Genomic DNA, 18140 nt, shown 5'->3' with positions numbered 1-18140 from the left:
GACATGAAAACAACCTAAATATCCATCGACAGATGACTGGATAAAGAAGTTGTGGTATATTTATACAATGGAATACTACTCAGCCATAAAAAATAATAAAATAATGACATTTGCAGCAACATGGATGGACCTGGAGAATGTCATTCTAAGTGAAGTAAGCCAAAAACAGAAAGAAAAATACCATAGGAAATCACTCATATGTGGAATCTAAAAAAAAAAAAAAAAAAAAAAAAAAAGACAAACTTATTTACAAAATGGAAACAGACTCACAAACATAGAAAACAAACTTATGGTTATGGCGGGGGAAGGAGGTGGGAAGGGATAAATTGGGAGTTCAAGATTTGCAGATACCAACTAATATATATAAAATAGATAAACAACAAGTTTATACTGTATAGCACAGGGAACTATATTCAATAGCTTGTAGTAACATATGGCAAAAAGGAATATGAAAATGAATACATGTATGTTCCCATATGACTGAAGTATGCTGTACACCAGAGACTGACATAGCATTGTAAACTGACTATACTTCAATAAAAATAAATAAATAAAGTGGGGGAGATATAGAAGATAAAATATTTTAGTAAAGAGAAAATTGAGAAAAGGAAACACTTCATGGGCTGCACTTATATAAACCTTAATTTCTCTATGTTTCAAGGCACATTTATATAGTTCCTTGACGTACACACCAAAGAAGTAATGCCATCTGGTATGTCAGAAGATAAGACAATGCCTGATAATCATGCAAGTCCTAGAAGAAGTACCGGAAAGTCATATCCAACTGGAATTGAAACAGTGAATACATTTACCCAAAACTGTGGGGAATGGGGTGGGATTTGAGAAAGTTTACTTTATGATGAGAAAAGCATCTTTCATGGTCAAATGTAAAAAGTTTGATTATGACAGCACCATGATTACTTAGTTTATAAAGTCAATATACATTCATTCTACAAATCTAATTAAAACCTTTCTATATTCCAGTCACATGGGATCTATGTATGAGTCTCTGGGGACAGGGAAATATATATGAAATGACATATCCTCAAGCTGTTTATAATATCACTAGAAAGACAGGCATGCACATATAAAGATTAAAACAATACCACCAAATTTAAATATAATGTAGTCACAATATAGACTGGAAAACAATATTGTTGCAGTTTTTTAATATATTCCTAAACAAATAATTGCTGTTGTTAAATAATAAAATAGTAAGTGGCATGTAAATAAAAGGTAAGTGAGTGATACAAAGAATCTTTTTTGATTCTGATAAGGGAAGTACCCAGGTATCCTAAAAGAAGTAAATAGCATACAGGATAGAGGAGCTATGAAACATGACCTACCTTGTAGTACAATATGGAAAATAGCATGAGAACGTATTGAAAAAAGTATTGAAAAAAATTACACCATGAGGCAGAAATTAATCAAGTGTTCTTGAAGAAAGAAAATAGACCAGTCTGACTAGGACAGAAAGTTCTTGTAGGGGACTAGTAGAAATTAAGCCTTTTTGGAGTCTCTAAACTGGGTTGGGGCCTTCTAAATATGCTTTTCTTCAAGGTCCTATGCTTTTCCTTTAAAACAAATGAACAAACAAAAACTTGTTCGAAGTCCATCCTCCCAGCTCTTTTGAACTTCCTGGACATCATACTGCTTTATCTTATCCATCTCTCCATCACCAGCACCTAATACTTCCCCTGGCATATAGCTAGTGTTCAATAAATGGTGGTTGAATAAAAGAATGAAGGTCCAATTTATAAACAGCCAGGAATTCCAGGCTAAAAAGTTTAAACTTTAGCCTAGGCAAAGGGGAATAATTAAAGGTTTGATTAGCATGACATATGCAGTTTCACAGGAAGATCTATTACAAAAGCAGTCTGGCAGCAGAATGTCAAGAAGACTGGACCAAGAATCAGAACCAAGAGTTCTGGTTGAGAGATTACTGGAATAATTGAGGCAAAAGATGACAAAGATCCTGAGAACAGAAAGGGATGAATGTAAGAAATGTTTTTAAGAAGGGCAATAGGATCTGCCCTCAACTTGAGATATAAATGTACATACTAAATTCAGGATTAGACTGCCATTAAACCTGACCCCTCTAGTAAATGTGTGATATTTGATATATCTACCAAGTGGCTCTATCCAGCTTCAACTTGGACTCTAAGAGTTCTCCCTGCCTCCCAAAACATCTCTCTAGTTTTGCTGACAGTGGTATTAGTTAGTCCTTGGTCTGGTTCAGCAAAAATATTTCCTGTAGCTCATTAAGTTGAATTCTACTCACAGTAAACATTAAAAAGTTTCCTTTTTCATTGTGTAACAGCCTGTGATATAGCTGAAGCTGTGAACTGAACTCATTTACACCAAAGTCTTCTTGGATAGATAAAAAACCATACATTATTCCCCTAAGTCTTCTCTGAGTATACCATTTTCAAAATCCCTCCTACAACATGGGTCCCAAGTGTTCAACATAATACTTCCAAATATTTGACATACATAGACTACATTAGGATTGTTACTTCTTTGCTCTTGTTTGGGAAAATATATTTAATCATGAGAAACAAAAACAGAAACTAAGAATTTAGGTCAGAATGGGAAAATTATTTCCCATAGGGTAGGTCCTGCAGTTCTATTAAAAAGGAAATCAGGGGGAGGGTATAGCTCAATGGTAGGGTGCCTGCCTAGAATGCATGAGGTCCTGGGTTCAATCCCCAGTACCTCCATTAAAAACATAAAAAAACCTAACTACCTTCCACCACAAAACAAAGAACAAAAATAAAATAAAAACAGTTATCTGTGAAATACGTCAAAATAAAATGGATTGATGGATGTATAGAGAATAGATGGACAAACATGTGAGAAGTCAGGTTTAGTAAAATGTTAATAAATCAATGATGCTGTGTTTCAAAAAATCAAAATTGCCAATTTTTGACAGACATCATACCACTATTTCCTTTGAGCTTTAGATTTATTTAAGTCTCCTTTATGTGTGTATATATTCAGGTTAAGTCAGATCTGAACTTATTTCAGTAATCATTTACTGAGTGCCACCCAATGCCAAACTTTAACAAATCTATCTCTGCATCTGCTCGTTTAAGTGGAATGTCCTTCCCTTCTCTATCTAGATAACCCTATTAAGTCTTCAAAATAAATCCTTGTTTGCAAAGATTTGCAGTATAATGTTACTTATAATACTGAAAAGCTAAAGACAACTGAAATATCCTAGAATATGGAAACGGATAATAAAGCAACAATACAGTCACTCAATAAAGTATTAGGCAATCAATAAAATCACTTATTAAAATTTGCTAATATGGAAAGTGCTTACATTGTAGTACTCATGAGAAAGACCAACAATATTGAAAAATAGAAGATTCCAATTATAAAACAAAAATATGCATTGAAAAAATGAGATTAGGAAGAATGCAAATTAGTTACTCTTCTGAAGGGCAATTTGGCAGTATCTATTATAAAATGTGTATACACTAGAACCCAGGAGTTGTATGTACCCCAGAGAAACTAATGCATGGGACACAGAGTTACATATGGGTTTTAGTCATAGCCAGAAGCAGAAATCTCCGGTTACTTGCTTTTTAAAATCAGCATTCATCGATACTACTTCAGGACTGCATCACAGTCAACTGAATGAATGTAAAACAACTTATTCATTAAGCAACTGTTAGACTTTAGGGCAGTTATTTCCTCCCTCTTCTTCTATTATAAACAAAGCTGTTGTGGACATCCAAATACATGTCTCTAGTAGACATGCGTAAGCTTTTCTCTAGGATATGTACCTAAGAGTGGAGCCGCTAATTTATAGTGCATGCCCATCTTCAACCTTTACTAGATATTACCAAATTATTTTCCAATGTTGGACCAGTTTATATTCCCACTAACAATACATGAGAGTTACTGTTGCTCCACATTTTTACCAAGAATTTAAATTAACTGAGGTTCATTTTACGCATTCTATCCTGGTGAATGCTCCATGTGCAATTGAAAAGAACACATATTCTGCTGTTACTGGGTAAAGGGAAATGTCAACTAGGTCAAGTTGGTTGATAGTGTTGTTCAAGTTCAATATCCTTATTGATATTTCTAACAACCACCCAATCTGGCATTAATGACATAAACTGAACCTGGTCTTGATATATGGTATGTCTGTATATTGTTGGACTTGGTTTGGCAACACTTTGTTGAGTGCTTCCATCTATATTCATGAATGAGACTAGTCTATCATTTTCCTTTCCTGTATTGGTACCAACCTGTTTCGATATCACAATTATATTAGGGTCATATAATTAGTTGAGAAAAAAACTTCTGTTTGCAACACCGTACAATTTGTGTAAGATTGAATGTATTTCTTGAATGTTTAGAAATCAGTTACAAAACACTCTGGTCCTACTGTTGTCTTCATGGTGAAATCTGAACTACTGGTTTAATTTATTTAATGATTATAAAACCGTGTAAATTTCTACATTTTTAGTAAGGTTTGATAATTTGTATATTTCTACTAATATTCCATTTCACCTAAGGTGTTAAATGTACTGACAAAGTGTTCATAATATCCTCTTTTCTTTTTAATCTGTTGCATATATTTATCTTCTTTTTCAAATTCAATATTGCTTATTTGTGCTTCCCTCTTTTCCTTCTTTCTCTTAAATTTGTTTTTGATCAGTTTTTACCATAAGTTTGTCACTTTCAGTAATTTTCAAAGAACAAATTTGACTTTGTTGATGTTTTCCATCATATCTTTGTTTTCTATTTCATCAACTCTTCAAAATTTTATTATTCATTTTTTCTATTTTCTTTGGGTTTACCAATCTATTCTTCTAAGTTCTTAAATTGGATTTTTAGCTAATTAAATTTAGACTTCTTCTATTTTATAATGTAAACACTTAAAGGCTTAAAAAGTTCAATATAAAACTTCAGTTATATTCCATAAGCTTTGTTATAAGTAGTACTTCAGTCATTTCAAATCAGTTCAAAATATTTTATAATTTCTCTTACAATTTGTTCTTTGACTTACGAATAATTTAGAAGTATTTAAAAATGTCCAAATGTTCTATGAGTTATTTTATTTCATTTTTAAGTTGTCTTTTGTTGATTTCTAACCACTTGTTTTGTCACAACAGAATACTATACTTATGATGTTGATTTTTTTCTATTTTTTGAAGCTTGATTCACGGGTTTTTAAAAAAAGTTCCTAGTGTGCTTGAAAAGAATGTATATTTTTTAGTTGCTGGTGATGTATTTTCTACTTGTCCACTGGGCCAAGTTTGTTAATTTTGTTATCAAATTTTTCTATATATGTATAGAATTATTTTGTCTGTTCTGTCATTACCCAGTAGGGATATGTTAAAATCTCCTACAATGATTGTGTATTTATTTCTCCTTGAGGTTCTGACAATTTTTACTTTATATTTTGCAGCTATGTTATTAGGTGCATATAATTTTGGAACTGTTAAAATTGTCCTGGCAAATTGAACCATTTATCAACAGATAGTGACCCTCTCTATCACTAGAAATGCTTTTTCCCTTTATCTTTGTTTATTTTATCTGTTATCGTATAGCCATTCCAGCTTTCCTACTGTTAACAGTTGCTAGGTATATCTTTTTCCATCCTTTTACCTTCTGTGTCCTATAGCCTTTCTGTGTCCAGGTGTATTAGGTGTGTCTCTTGAAAACTGTCAGTACATTGTCAGGTTTTTTGCTTGTTTGCTTGATATTTGTGTAGTACTGTCTGATAATCTTTTATCTTTAATCTTTTCAAGTCCTTTTACATGTATTATAAAATACATTTGGAGTTATGTCTCCCAACTCATTTTATGATTTCTGTTTGTGCTACTTCTGTTTCTTCTATTTTTTCTCCTCTCATGCCTTCTTTTGGATTGAATGAATTGTATTTTTTCTGTGTCTTCCATTTCATCTTCCTCCCTTTACTAGTCTAGAAGCTATACAATCTACTCCAAGTTTTGTAATGATCATTATCAAGTTCATTAATGTCAAAATTTTAGAAGCACTGAAAACATCTTAATATATATACCCAGTAAGATGCATTCTTATACACAAAGAGACACATATGCAGACATACAGGTAGATGAATATAGCAACGTCCACATAACACTGCCTTGGTCAAGAAATAGAACTCTGCCACTTTCCAGAAGCAACCCTGTGCCCATACCAATCTCAACTCCACCCTCAGCCTCTAAAGCAGCTCTGAGTGAGAGAAACATAATGAAAGCCATAAAGGTTATTTTAAATTCTCTAGTAGCCACATTTTTAAAAAGTGAAAACAAAACAGGTGAAGTTAATGTATATATTTTATTTCCCTCAGTATATCTAAAATAATAGTTATAACATAATCAATATAAAATTTTATTAATGAGATATTTTATGTATTTTATAGTACTTAGTCTTTGAAATCGGTATATATTTTACACATACAGCACGTCTCAATTCAGAGTAGTCACTTTCAAGTACTCCATTAGACACATATGGTGAGGGGCCACCTTACTAAAGCTCTCTTCTAGACGTAATCCCTACCCTGAGTTTTGTGATAAGCTGCCTGTTATTTGCTTTTCTAGTATTCTTAGTATTTTATAAAATAATACTATCATCTGTGCAGTCCTAACAATACAGCTCCATTTTTCCTATTTTTGAATTCTTATATAAAAGGAATTATATTGTATGTTTTCTTTATGTCTTGCTTCTTTTATTCAACCTTGTATGATATTCATCTGTGTTCTTCAGTGTAGCAATAGTTCATATTCATTGCTGTGTGGTATTCTATCACTAGTAAAAAATATAATTTATTCACCCATTTTATGACTGATGGGCATTTGAGTTGCTTCCAGTTTCTGGCTCTTGTTTACAATGCTGCTTTATGCTTTAAACAACCTTATAAAGCTTTCTGGTATGCATGTGAGTTTTCAAGACTTTATACTTAGAAGTGGAATTGCTGGATTATAGGGTACATACCTACACATACCTTCAATTTTACTAAGTAATTACAAACTTTTCTAAACTGATTATGTCAATTTACATACTCACCAGTGAATGAAAGTTCTTGCTGCTCCATGTCTTCACCAAAACTTGGTAGCATAAGACTTTTTAATTTTTACCACTCCAGGGGACGTATAAACAATATCTCACTGTGGTTTTAATTTGTATTTCCTTGTTAATCAAAAATCTTTATCCTCGTCCAGTCAATAAAAGGGCCTCACAGTACTTTAACTCTGATCATAGACTCTCAACTTACATCCAATTTAAACTATCTTGATTTTTTTAATCCCTCCAAATTATGTATTATTATTTCACATAGTCAATATTTGTTATAATTACTCCCAGACTTTCTGATTTCATTTCTCACTATTCTTGCCTCTCACACGTTCCTTCTGAAGATTTATTTTTTCTTCTTTTTCTTAAAATATATCCTTTAGAAAGTCCGCTGGTGGAACTATATTGGTAGTGAATACTTTCAACTTTATGTCTGAAAACACCTTTATTTTTGCCCACGCTCGAGATATTTTCAATGGGTAGACAATTCTAAGTTGACAATTCTAGTTATTTGCTCTCGGCACTTTGAAGTTCTTTCATTATCTTCTGGTTTCAATTGCTTCTATTAAGAAGTTAGCTGTGTTTATTCCTTGTTCCCTTTTTCTCTGACTGATTTCAATATATTTTTTTTTTGAATCTTCGGGGTTCTGCAGTTTTATTGTGGTACATGTCAGTGTGGTTACCATTCCATTTACCCCACTTAGAATTCACTGGGCTACCTGAATCTGAACATGCATATTTCATCAGTTCTGACACACTGCTAGCTAAATATCTTTTTGAATATTGCTTCTCTTCAACCTTTCTATTCTTTATTGCTGGAACTATGGGTTAAATGTTTATTGGGCTTTTTTACTCTCTCCTTTTAAGCTGTTTTTCATATTTTCTATTCCTTCTCTGTGCTGCATTCTGCGTAATTTCTTCATATCTATCTTTTATTTCACTAATTCCCTCCTGAAGCCATGTCTAATCTAAGAATTTTCTTTGTTTTTCACATCTATCTTGTGAATTTTAATGGTGTCTTATTTTCTTTCAATCTTTAACTTTAAACACAGTTATTTTATTTGCTGTATCTGACCATACTAATATTTTCAGTCTTTATGAGCCTGATTCTGCAGTCTCATGCTTCTGCTAACTCATAATCATAGTGGCTTTTTCACTCAGGTATCTATTTTTCCCCCTTTTTCCTTTTGCATTGTGAGGCCATGTCCCCCCAAAATCCATCTCTGTGAATTCTGTGACACTTATGTGTGAAGTGTTTTCTTCTAGGAAAGATAGACATTTATAGATGCCTAGGAGCAGTAGTAACTCACTTCAAACTAAATTTTCAGCTTGAACTTTTTTCAGATATGCAGGCAATGTGAATTCCATCCCCAAGTCAACTAAATGTAGGCTATGGTTAGGCATTCTCAGGCCCCTCCGATCTAAGGCCAAGGGCAAGTTCCACTCTTTTAAGGATTCTGGCTTTATATGAAAATCTCTAATTTCGTCTCTTAAGCTACACCTGGCCCTTTAAAATCTACACTCCAGGTTTAAAACCTACACTCACCAAAATTGGCATACACCCCACACCCCTAACAAAGACCAGCTCTTGCAGCTATGGAATCACTCTCCCTGTCCTTCTTTCTAGACACAATTTCCTTACTTCACCACCAGTTCAGTCATGCTTTGGAAATGAAGTTATTTCTAGCCAGCATTTTAAGTATTCTATAACAGATGAAGTTTCTCTGCACATTCAATCTACCACATGGTCAGAAATTCAAAACAATCTATTTTTAAAATGTAAATGCATGACCTTAGATTTGAAATTTAATAAAATCAATGTAACATTTCTAGTTTTCAGGGTTTTTTTTTTGTAAAATGGGTATAATAACAGTACCTATCTCATAGAGTTCTTACAAAAATTAAAAAGGAAAATTCATACGAAGTGCTTGGCATAGCACCTGTGACACAGGAAGCATGTGTAAAATATTGGCAATCATTATCATTAATATACTTGATTTGGACCCAACTGCATAACCTATTAAATTCTGTTTTGTTTTTAGAGTCTTAGTTTTACTATTGAACAGCTATTTCCTCCAGCAACATATACTGATGAAAATATATTACTCATGTCTTTGACTTTTTTATTCAAATAATCAATTAAAAAAACACAACTACTTCAGGTAGGACCAAGGACACCTCTTGGGTGAAAGGTCCTAGAGACATCAATCTAAGATGATAATTCATCACTTGTATGATTGTTAAATTACACTTCTTGAGATTGCTTTCAAATTTTTTCATGGTGGTATTTTTTTTTCCATTTTTTTTTAAATTGAGTTGTAGTCAGTCTACAATGTTGTGTCAATTTCCAGTGTAGAGCACAATTTTTCAGTTATACATGAACATACAAATATTCATTGTCACATTCTTTTTCACTGTGAGCTACCACAAGATCTTGTATATATTTCCCTGTGCTATACAGTATAATCTTGTTTATCTATTCTACATATGCCTGTCAGTATCTACAAATTTCAAACTCCCAGTCTGTCCCTTCCCACTCCCCTACCCCCCTGACAACCACAAGTTTGTATTCTATGTCTATGAGTCTGTTTCTGTTTTGTATTTATGTTTTTTGGTTTTTTTTAGATTCCACATGAGCGATCTCATATGGTATTTTTCTTTTTCTGGCTTACTTCACCTAGAATGACATTCTCTAGGGACATCCATGTTGCTGCAAATGGCATTATGTTGTTGTTTTTATGGCTGAATAGTATTCCATTGTATAAATATACCACATCTTCTTTATCCAGTCATCTGTCGATAGACATTTAGGCTGTTTCCATGTCTTGGCTATTGTAAACAGTGCTGCTATGAGCACTGGAGTGCAGGTGTCTTTTTGAAGTAGGGTTCCTTTTGGATATATGCCCAGGAGTGGGATTCCTGGGTCATATGGTAAGTCTATTCCTAGTCTTTTGAGGAATCTCCATACTGTTTTCCACAGTGGCTGCACCATACTGCATTCCCACCAGCAGTGTGGGAGGGTTCCCTTTTCTCCACAGCCTCTCCAGCATTTGTCATTTGTGGACTTTTGAATGACGGCGATTCTGACTGGTGTGAGGTGATACCTTGTGGTAGTTTTGATTTGCATTTCTCTGATAATTTGTGATATTGAGCATTTTTTCATGTACCTATCAATCATTTGAATTTCTTCCTTGGAGAATTGTTTGTTTAGGTCTTCTGCCCATTTTTGGATTGGGTTGTTTGTTTTTTTCTTATTAAGTCATATGAGCTGCTTATATATTCTGGAGATCATGCCTTTGTCAGTTTCATCTTTTGCAAAAATTTTCTCCCATTCTGTAGGTTATCGTTTTATTTTGCTTATGGTTTCCTTTGCTGTGCAGAAGCCTGTAAGTTTAATTAAGTCTCACTTGTTTATTCTTGCTTTTATTTCTACTGCTTGGGTAGACTGCCCTAGGAGAACAGCTCTGAGATGTATCTGAGATAATGTTTTGCCTATGTTTTCTTCTAGGAAGTTTATTATATCTTGTCTTATGTTTAAATCTATGATCCACTTTGAGTTTATTTTTGCGTATAGTGTTCTAGCTTCATTGATTTACATGCTGCTGTCCAGTTTTCCCAACACCATTTGCTGAAGACACTGTCTTTATTCCATTGTAAGTTCTTGCCTCCTTTGTCAAAGATTAGTTGGCCAAAGTTTGTGGGTTCATTTCTGGGCTCTCCATCCTGTTCCACTGGTCCATATGTCTGTTTTTGTACCAATACCATGCTGTTTTGAATATTGTAGCTCTATAGTATTGTCTGAAATCTGGGAGGGTTATTCCTCCAGCCTTTCTTTTTCTTCAGTAATACTTTGGCAATTCTAGGTCTTCTGTGGTTCCATATAAATTTTATTATGATTTGTTCTAGTTCTGTGAAATATGTCCCAGGTAATTTGATAGGGATTGCATTAAATCTGTAGATTGCCTTCGGCAGTATTCTTTCATGGTGATATTTTTGTGAAACACTCACTGAGGAAATTATGAGATCTTGATAATGGATGTCACATGATCTTAGATTTGCCACTGTAACTGCTCTGTAATTATATGTAGGTGGTATATCTTGTGTTTACCAAATGTAACCATAAAAATCAATTCACCTCTTTATGGATGAGTTATTATGGGGAAAAAGCAAGTAAGACAAAAGATTCAGTGGCCTAATTGTAAAGTCAGCAAATTAAGTAGTGAGGTACCATATGGAGATCACCAAAGTACAGGTTTGGATACTGTCAAGCGGGAATACCGCTATTCTCAAGAAAAGTGCTTGTTGATATTTCTGAAATTTTTAAAATTCTTATAATATTAATAAAATATTTTAAAGAATTTTTACATATTGTGCTGCATTAAGGCAAAGTTACAAATAACATCTGCATTTTAGAACAAAGCATGACTCTGTTAACTAGAAACAAAATAGGGAAGCTACAAATAATATATCCGTAAATCTCCTTGAATGTATGTATCTAGCCTTTACCCCATCCTCTAATAAAATATCCACAATGATTCCTTCTTTAGTCTCTCCTTGCAGTCTAGGCAGAAAGAATTTTTGTTCACTTATTTTGACCTGTTCTGTAATGTTACTTCTCATTCCACTAGACTGTAAACTCCACAAGGGCAGCAGATACATTTTAAGTTTCTCAAACAGTGATTAAGACATAGTAGGCACTTAATAGATAATTATTGAATGAATGCATTTAACTTTCGTTGAGGATAATGCCATGTTTTAAACCAAGGCCCCCACAAAGGTATAAAATAACTAAAGAGATATTTGTGATTAAAGCAAATGTACAGTACACAATAAGACTGATGGAGAAGACATGTAACATTATGCAGCCAAATAAATATGATCATTTAGAGTTATACTTGCTTATATGAAAAGATGTCCACAATATATTATTCAGTAAAGGATGCCAGCTATGTAATAGCATATTAAACTCCTTTTTTAAAAAATAGTACATATATGTAACTGTTTAGCACTATCTGGAAGAGTTGTTACCTCTGAGTAGTAGGAATTAAGGTGATTGTTGCTTTGTTTCTTTATACTTTTTAGTGTTGTTTGAATATCTTAACAATAAGTAAAAACTATTTTATAATCAGAAAAAAATAAAATTATTTTTAGAAAACATAAACAAAAAACAGGGACAAGCAGGTCATCAGGTAAGCAACACATACAACACACCTTTGACACAATCCCTAAACCTAACAAACTATGTGATTCACAGAAGTCTTCTCACATCAACCATTTATGGAAACAGACTACCATCTAATGACAATTTCACACATTCTTCTATAGGTAAAACTAGATAATCTTTATCACTTCTAATCCTTAGCTATTTTACAGTAATCTGACATAATAATATTTAGTGCTCCAGACAGATAATACCATCCTCCCATTTTATAAGGTGCTTTGGGATCTTTCGAAAAGGGAAATGTTATGCAAAAAAAACAACAACAACAACAAAAAAAACACATCAGTTCTTCCTTATTACTAAAAGTCCCTTAAGGGCTATAGGAATGGAGTCTGTGCTCATTTAGACAGGCCAGAAACAACTAGATTACCATTTAAACATAGTAATAATAATTTTATAAATCATACTAAACAGGAATTATTATGGAAAGAAGCTTATATTTTCATCTATCTAATGAAGCATTGCAGATAAGGCTACAATGTATAATTTAGAACAAATACAGTTATAAAGATACTGAAGAAATTCCCTAAGAAACACAATTATTTTCTCTTGGATTATTGAATTTCTTTTCACAAAGATATATGGTGTAGGCCTAATGTAAGAGCATATTCAAATATCAGTAACTGCTTCTGACTCACTCACCAGGAAATAGGAAATAAGACCTCTTCTTATAAAAGGAATTGAAGTTAAGTTTCCTTGAGCCATCTGGCCTTTCAGAAAAATCACTTTTTCTCACAATGATGAGATCAACTAGTCCTAAGGATTTCTCTACCATGAAGAGGTTCCAGAGCCAGAAGATCTGGGTTCAAATTCTGGCATGGCTACAAGTTAGCCAGCTTATATGGACAAATACATAGGAAGTACTCAGAACCATATTATTGTCATGTGTGTACACCTGGCAAAAATGAAAGAAAGAATTAGCTAAATGCACACAGGCAAGTCATTTTACTTCTCTGAGACTCAATCTACCCATTTCTAAACAAGAAGTTTAGAACAAATGATGCCTCATGTCTTTCCTGGCTGTGTCCTCTGTAATCTAGGAGATGTCAGACAGCCAGACACTATACTCTGATAAATGACTCCCAAAACACTTCTCAAAAAGAATGTATTCTCCTGACCCTGGTCCATCAAGACGCTAAATAAGTTAGGAAAAAAAAAAAAAAAAAAAAGGCAAAGTCACAAAAGTTTAAGAAATGCTGTCTATTGCATTATTCTCATGGGGAATCCCAGTATCAGCATCTTCAAGACTCTGAGAAGTTCTGTTAAACTTTGTTTAGTCTAGCATTTCTCAAACTAACTTTGACCATGGATAGTTTATTCTTTCACCATTATCTTTCAGTATATTTGTTCCATAAAACACACTTTTTGAAACACTTTCTACTGGTTTGTAAGCCATGCTCCCCATTGTTAACATGCTTCTTTAAGGAGACAGGGATTTCTCAAGTTCAAACAATACCTACTTTAGAATGAAAAAGTTCTTATTGAGGTATTATACAACTAGAAAAAGATTTTTTTCCAAGAAGGGTAATTAGTAGAAAGAGAAAAGAAAATAAACACCTGGGCAAAGTTAAGTATTAAGAGAACAGAGGAAATTGTTTGAGAGATGGCTAATAATGTTGAACATCTTTAAATGTGCTCCCCAGACCATTTTAACATTCATTTTTATTTATTGAAACCACCATTCCTAATTTGCCTAGTGCGCTGATACATATTTGATTGGCTACTGGACTTTTAAACTATCCAAATTCAATCACAGTAGCAATACTCTCACTGGCTACCTAGAGTTCTTTAGTTCCTACTGTGCTAATTGTGATTGTCATTAGTGCTGTTCACTGATAATCCAGCTCTCCTCCCCCTCCAGGCATATGCCAAGATTGCACTATCTGACCCCTTGCAGCTGGCTATGTGACTATGGCCAAAGATTTGTGAGCAAGAATTATGAACATTTGTTACTTCCGAGCTATAGCTTTTAATTGCTGGTAAGACAACATTCTGAAGTTGCTTTACTCTGGGGAGGACAATTGGCTATGTTGGAGAGATGATGGCTGCACTGTTAGCCTCAGCTCCTATGTGACTACAATGAGGAGAGTCACTGTGAAATAATAAGAAATATATATATATAGGTCTCTGTCCCCAGTTCCTGGCACAGAGCCCCCAAAACCCTTGTAATTTTCTAAGTGACAAGAACACTAGGAGCATCTCTTGCTGGAATATTTGGTTTTTGATCCCAGTCCCTGACACAGGTCTCTTGAAACCTTTGTAAATTCCTGAGTGATAAGAGCACTAGAAGCATCTAATGAGGTGACTCTGGGTGGGCTCCTAGATAGCTCCTGGATGGATGCTGGTCACCAGAAAGATAAAGCCATAATTAGAAGCTTGAAATTTTCAACCCTGCCCCCTCCAACCTCTTCAGAAAGGGGAAAAGGGATAAGAAATAAAGTTAATGATTGATCCTATATGATAAAAACCTCAAAACTATGGGGTTTCAGAGAGCTTCCAGGTTGGTGAACACATCAGCCTACTGGGAGGGCAGTGCACCCCAACTCCACAAGAATAGAAGTTCCTGCACTTAGGAACCCCCCAGACCTCACTCTATGTATCTCTTCATCTAACTGTTCATCTGTATCCTTTATCATATCATGTAAGAAACTGGTAAATCAGTTTTCCTCAATTCTGTGAGATTGAGGAAATTAACTGAACCTAAGAGGGAGTCATGGGAACCTCTGATTTATACTCAATCGGTCAGAAGCACAGGAGACAACCTGAACTTGCAATTGGCATCTGAAGTCGAGTGGGGGCAGTCTTATGGGACTGAGCCCTTAATCTGTGGGCTCTAATGCTGTCTCTATGTAGTGTCAGAAATGAATGAAACTGTAGGACATCAAGCTGGCGTTGCAGAGAATTGCTTGGTAGGGGAAAAAAACTCATACATTTGCTGACCAGAAGAGTCAGAAGTTAAGTGCTCTGTGAGCAATAAAAGAGACACACAGAGTAAAGGCTGGGTGTTGTTTCCTAACCAGTCACCCACAGACACACAGAGGATGTGTTGTTAGGAAGAAACCTTTGTTGTCTTAAAGCTATCATGATTGGGAGGTTAGCTGTTACAGGGATGTATCCTAATGTAGCCTTTGTAGGTGGGCTTCCACAAGAGAATTAATGCCACGTAAAACTGAGTGACCATCTTTTCAATTCCCCCAAGAATGGTACATGTAGCTAGTAACACGTATATAACATATATTTTCATTGTCCCTATGCTTATCCTACAGAACATTTCTGGAGAAAACAGCAGAACTCTGAAGACTGGGTTGGCTACAAATGCATGCTATACAATTGTAACTGAGTATACAATCCTGCTTAGCAATTCCATTACATGTGTGTTGATTGCCTTTTACACCGACCACAACAATACATTCCACAGAGCCTGGGTCATGTGGTATCCTCCAGGTTTTGAAATTACAAAAATACGATTCAAATCTCAGCTAAGCCACTTACTAGCTGTGTGATCCCTGGCAAGTCACTTCATTTCTCCGAGCTTCTGCTTTCTCATATACACAATGGAAAGAAGTCTTAAAAACTACCTGATAAAATTATTCTAAGGAGGTAAGTGTATGTAAATACCAAACATAAGTTCAAAGATCATATTAAAGAAATACTAAGTCCATCAAATTCCCAATCCCACCCATCTGAAGTCTTGTAATAGACATATATTTCATTACCTTCCCTCTGAAGAACAGAATGGCAAAGGAAACAGATATGGTCCCTATCTTTATGGGCCATAGAGTCAAAAAAAAAATTACGAATTGTGATGTCCTATGAAAGAAGGAGTCCAAGAATAATAGGGAAGCTCTCCTTTAGCAAGAGTGGTTGAATAGACTTACCATATGATCCAGCAATCCTGGGTATATATCTGGAGGAAACTCTAATTCAGAAAGATACCTGCACCCCAATGTTCATAGCAACACTATTTACAATAGTGTTGTATTGTAACAAGACATGGAAGCAACCCAAATGTCCAATGACAGATGATTTGATAAAGAATTTGTGGTGTGTACACACACACACACACACACACACACACACACACACTTTTGATGGAATACTACTCAGTCATAAAAAAAGAATAAAATAATGCCATTTGCAGCAATATGGATGGACCTGGAGATCGTTATTCTAAGTGAAGTAAGCCAGAAAGAGAAAGAAAAATACCGTATGATACCACTCATATGTGGAATCTAAAACAATGACACAAATGAACTTATTTACAAAACAGAAATAGACTCACAGACATAGAAAACAAACTTATGGTTACCAGGGGGAAAGGGAAGGTGGAGGGATAAATTGGGAGTGCAGGATTTGCAGATACTAACTATTATATATAAAATAGATCAACAACAAGGTCCTACTGTATATATATATACAGGGAACTACATGGTCAATAACTTGTAGTAGCCTATAATGAAAAAGAATATGAAAAGGAATATATATATATACATATGCCCACACATATATGTATAACTGAATCACTATGCTGTATACCAGAAATCAACACAACATTGTAAACTGACTATACTTCAATTAAAAACAAAAAAAGAGTGGTTAAGAAAATCTCTCCAAAGAGGTGAGATTTAAGCTGAGACCTGAAAGATGAAAAAGCATCTAACCACTCTGTTTTATCTTACCACCTCTGTAACCTTGGCCTTCCCCCAACTATCATTTGTCTCTCTACTACTCTCCATCACCCTCCATGGGCTACTTGACCTCTGCCTGTAAACATGCACAAGCCTTAGACTTCTCGATGGGCAGAAGGGGTGGTCATACAACCTCATTTGATTTACCATTATCTCGAGTTCTTCATTTTCTTTTTGCCACCATTAAAGAGATTCAAAAGATGGTCGAAGTCTTTCAAAAGCATGATTCCCAAAAATAGAATATGTATTTACTTTCTAAAAAGAACAGCTTTATAAATAAATAAATTAAAATATCAGCTTTGACTAGAATTCCATTCATTTAAAAGTACTGATTTTTTTAAAAAAGTCATATTACTCTCATATCCTGAAAACCCCTTGTTATTGTTCAGATACAGTTCCCTCGTAGCTAGCTTATATGTATATGACATGCACATGCATAGGCATATAATAGACGGGAAGTAAACTTTGAAATTGTAACTAAAAATGATACCATGGATGAGAGGTACGATGGGTAAACCATGCTTTTTAATCGAACGCTTACTAAATGCTCTTACAAATGCTCCTAACCTAACATTTATTTGCCCATGGACTTTAATCATTTCCTGAAGTATTTATGCATGCTCCCTTTTTCAAATGAGAATATTTCTGTGGCAAACTAAGGTCAGCTCCACTCCAAATGGCTCCACCTTTTTTGAACTAATATACCTCTTACGTTCATAATTAAGAATTGCCTATTAGTTTGCCAAAGAAAAGATCTGCCAAGTCACAAAATCCCTTAATTTCCTCATAATGTATTTATATACATTTTAGTTGAAACATCAAAATGCTATGCAGAGAGATATAGAAATTCATTCTAAGTCACTATAAACAGCCTTTATTTAAGCCTTACGTTTTATCATAAGCATGTTTTAGCTATATAATAAACATGTTTACATGTAGCTAGTAGTTTCACATGTAAATTCTGTTCCACCAAGAGTCCTATAAATAGAACTGCTTTTAATGGAATAACAATAAAGATAGTATCACATACTGAAGTAATTTTTAAAGAATCATTTTTAAAATCTAAATGAAGAAATTCTTAAAATATTTGGTAACAAGGGTCAGGTGTGAGAAAGTGCAACATAAATGTTAAAACTTTTAAAGAAATGATAACAGAGGAAGAATGGAGAGACAAG

At 34.3% G+C, this 18140-nt stretch overlaps 1 protein-coding gene and 1 non-coding gene across 3 annotated transcripts in view; one reads left to right on the top strand and one right to left on the bottom strand.

Moving 5' to 3' along the window:
- The window catches only part of PBX3 (PBX homeobox 3), a 198194-nt gene that overhangs the window by 84945 nt on the left and 95109 nt on the right, over positions 1 to 18140 (bottom strand). The window lies entirely within an intron of this gene.
- On the top strand, positions 2648 to 2720 carry TRNAS-AGA (transfer RNA serine (anticodon AGA)). Its single transcript has one exon. It is a non-coding gene; the product is annotated as a tRNA-Ser (tRNA).

This window comes from Camelus dromedarius, chromosome 10, assembly GCF_036321535.1.
Source record: "Camelus dromedarius isolate mCamDro1 chromosome 10, mCamDro1.pat, whole genome shotgun sequence".
Lineage (NCBI taxonomy): Eukaryota > Metazoa > Chordata > Mammalia > Artiodactyla > Camelidae > Camelus > Camelus dromedarius.
This window is presented reverse-complemented; position numbering and strand designations above follow the sequence as displayed.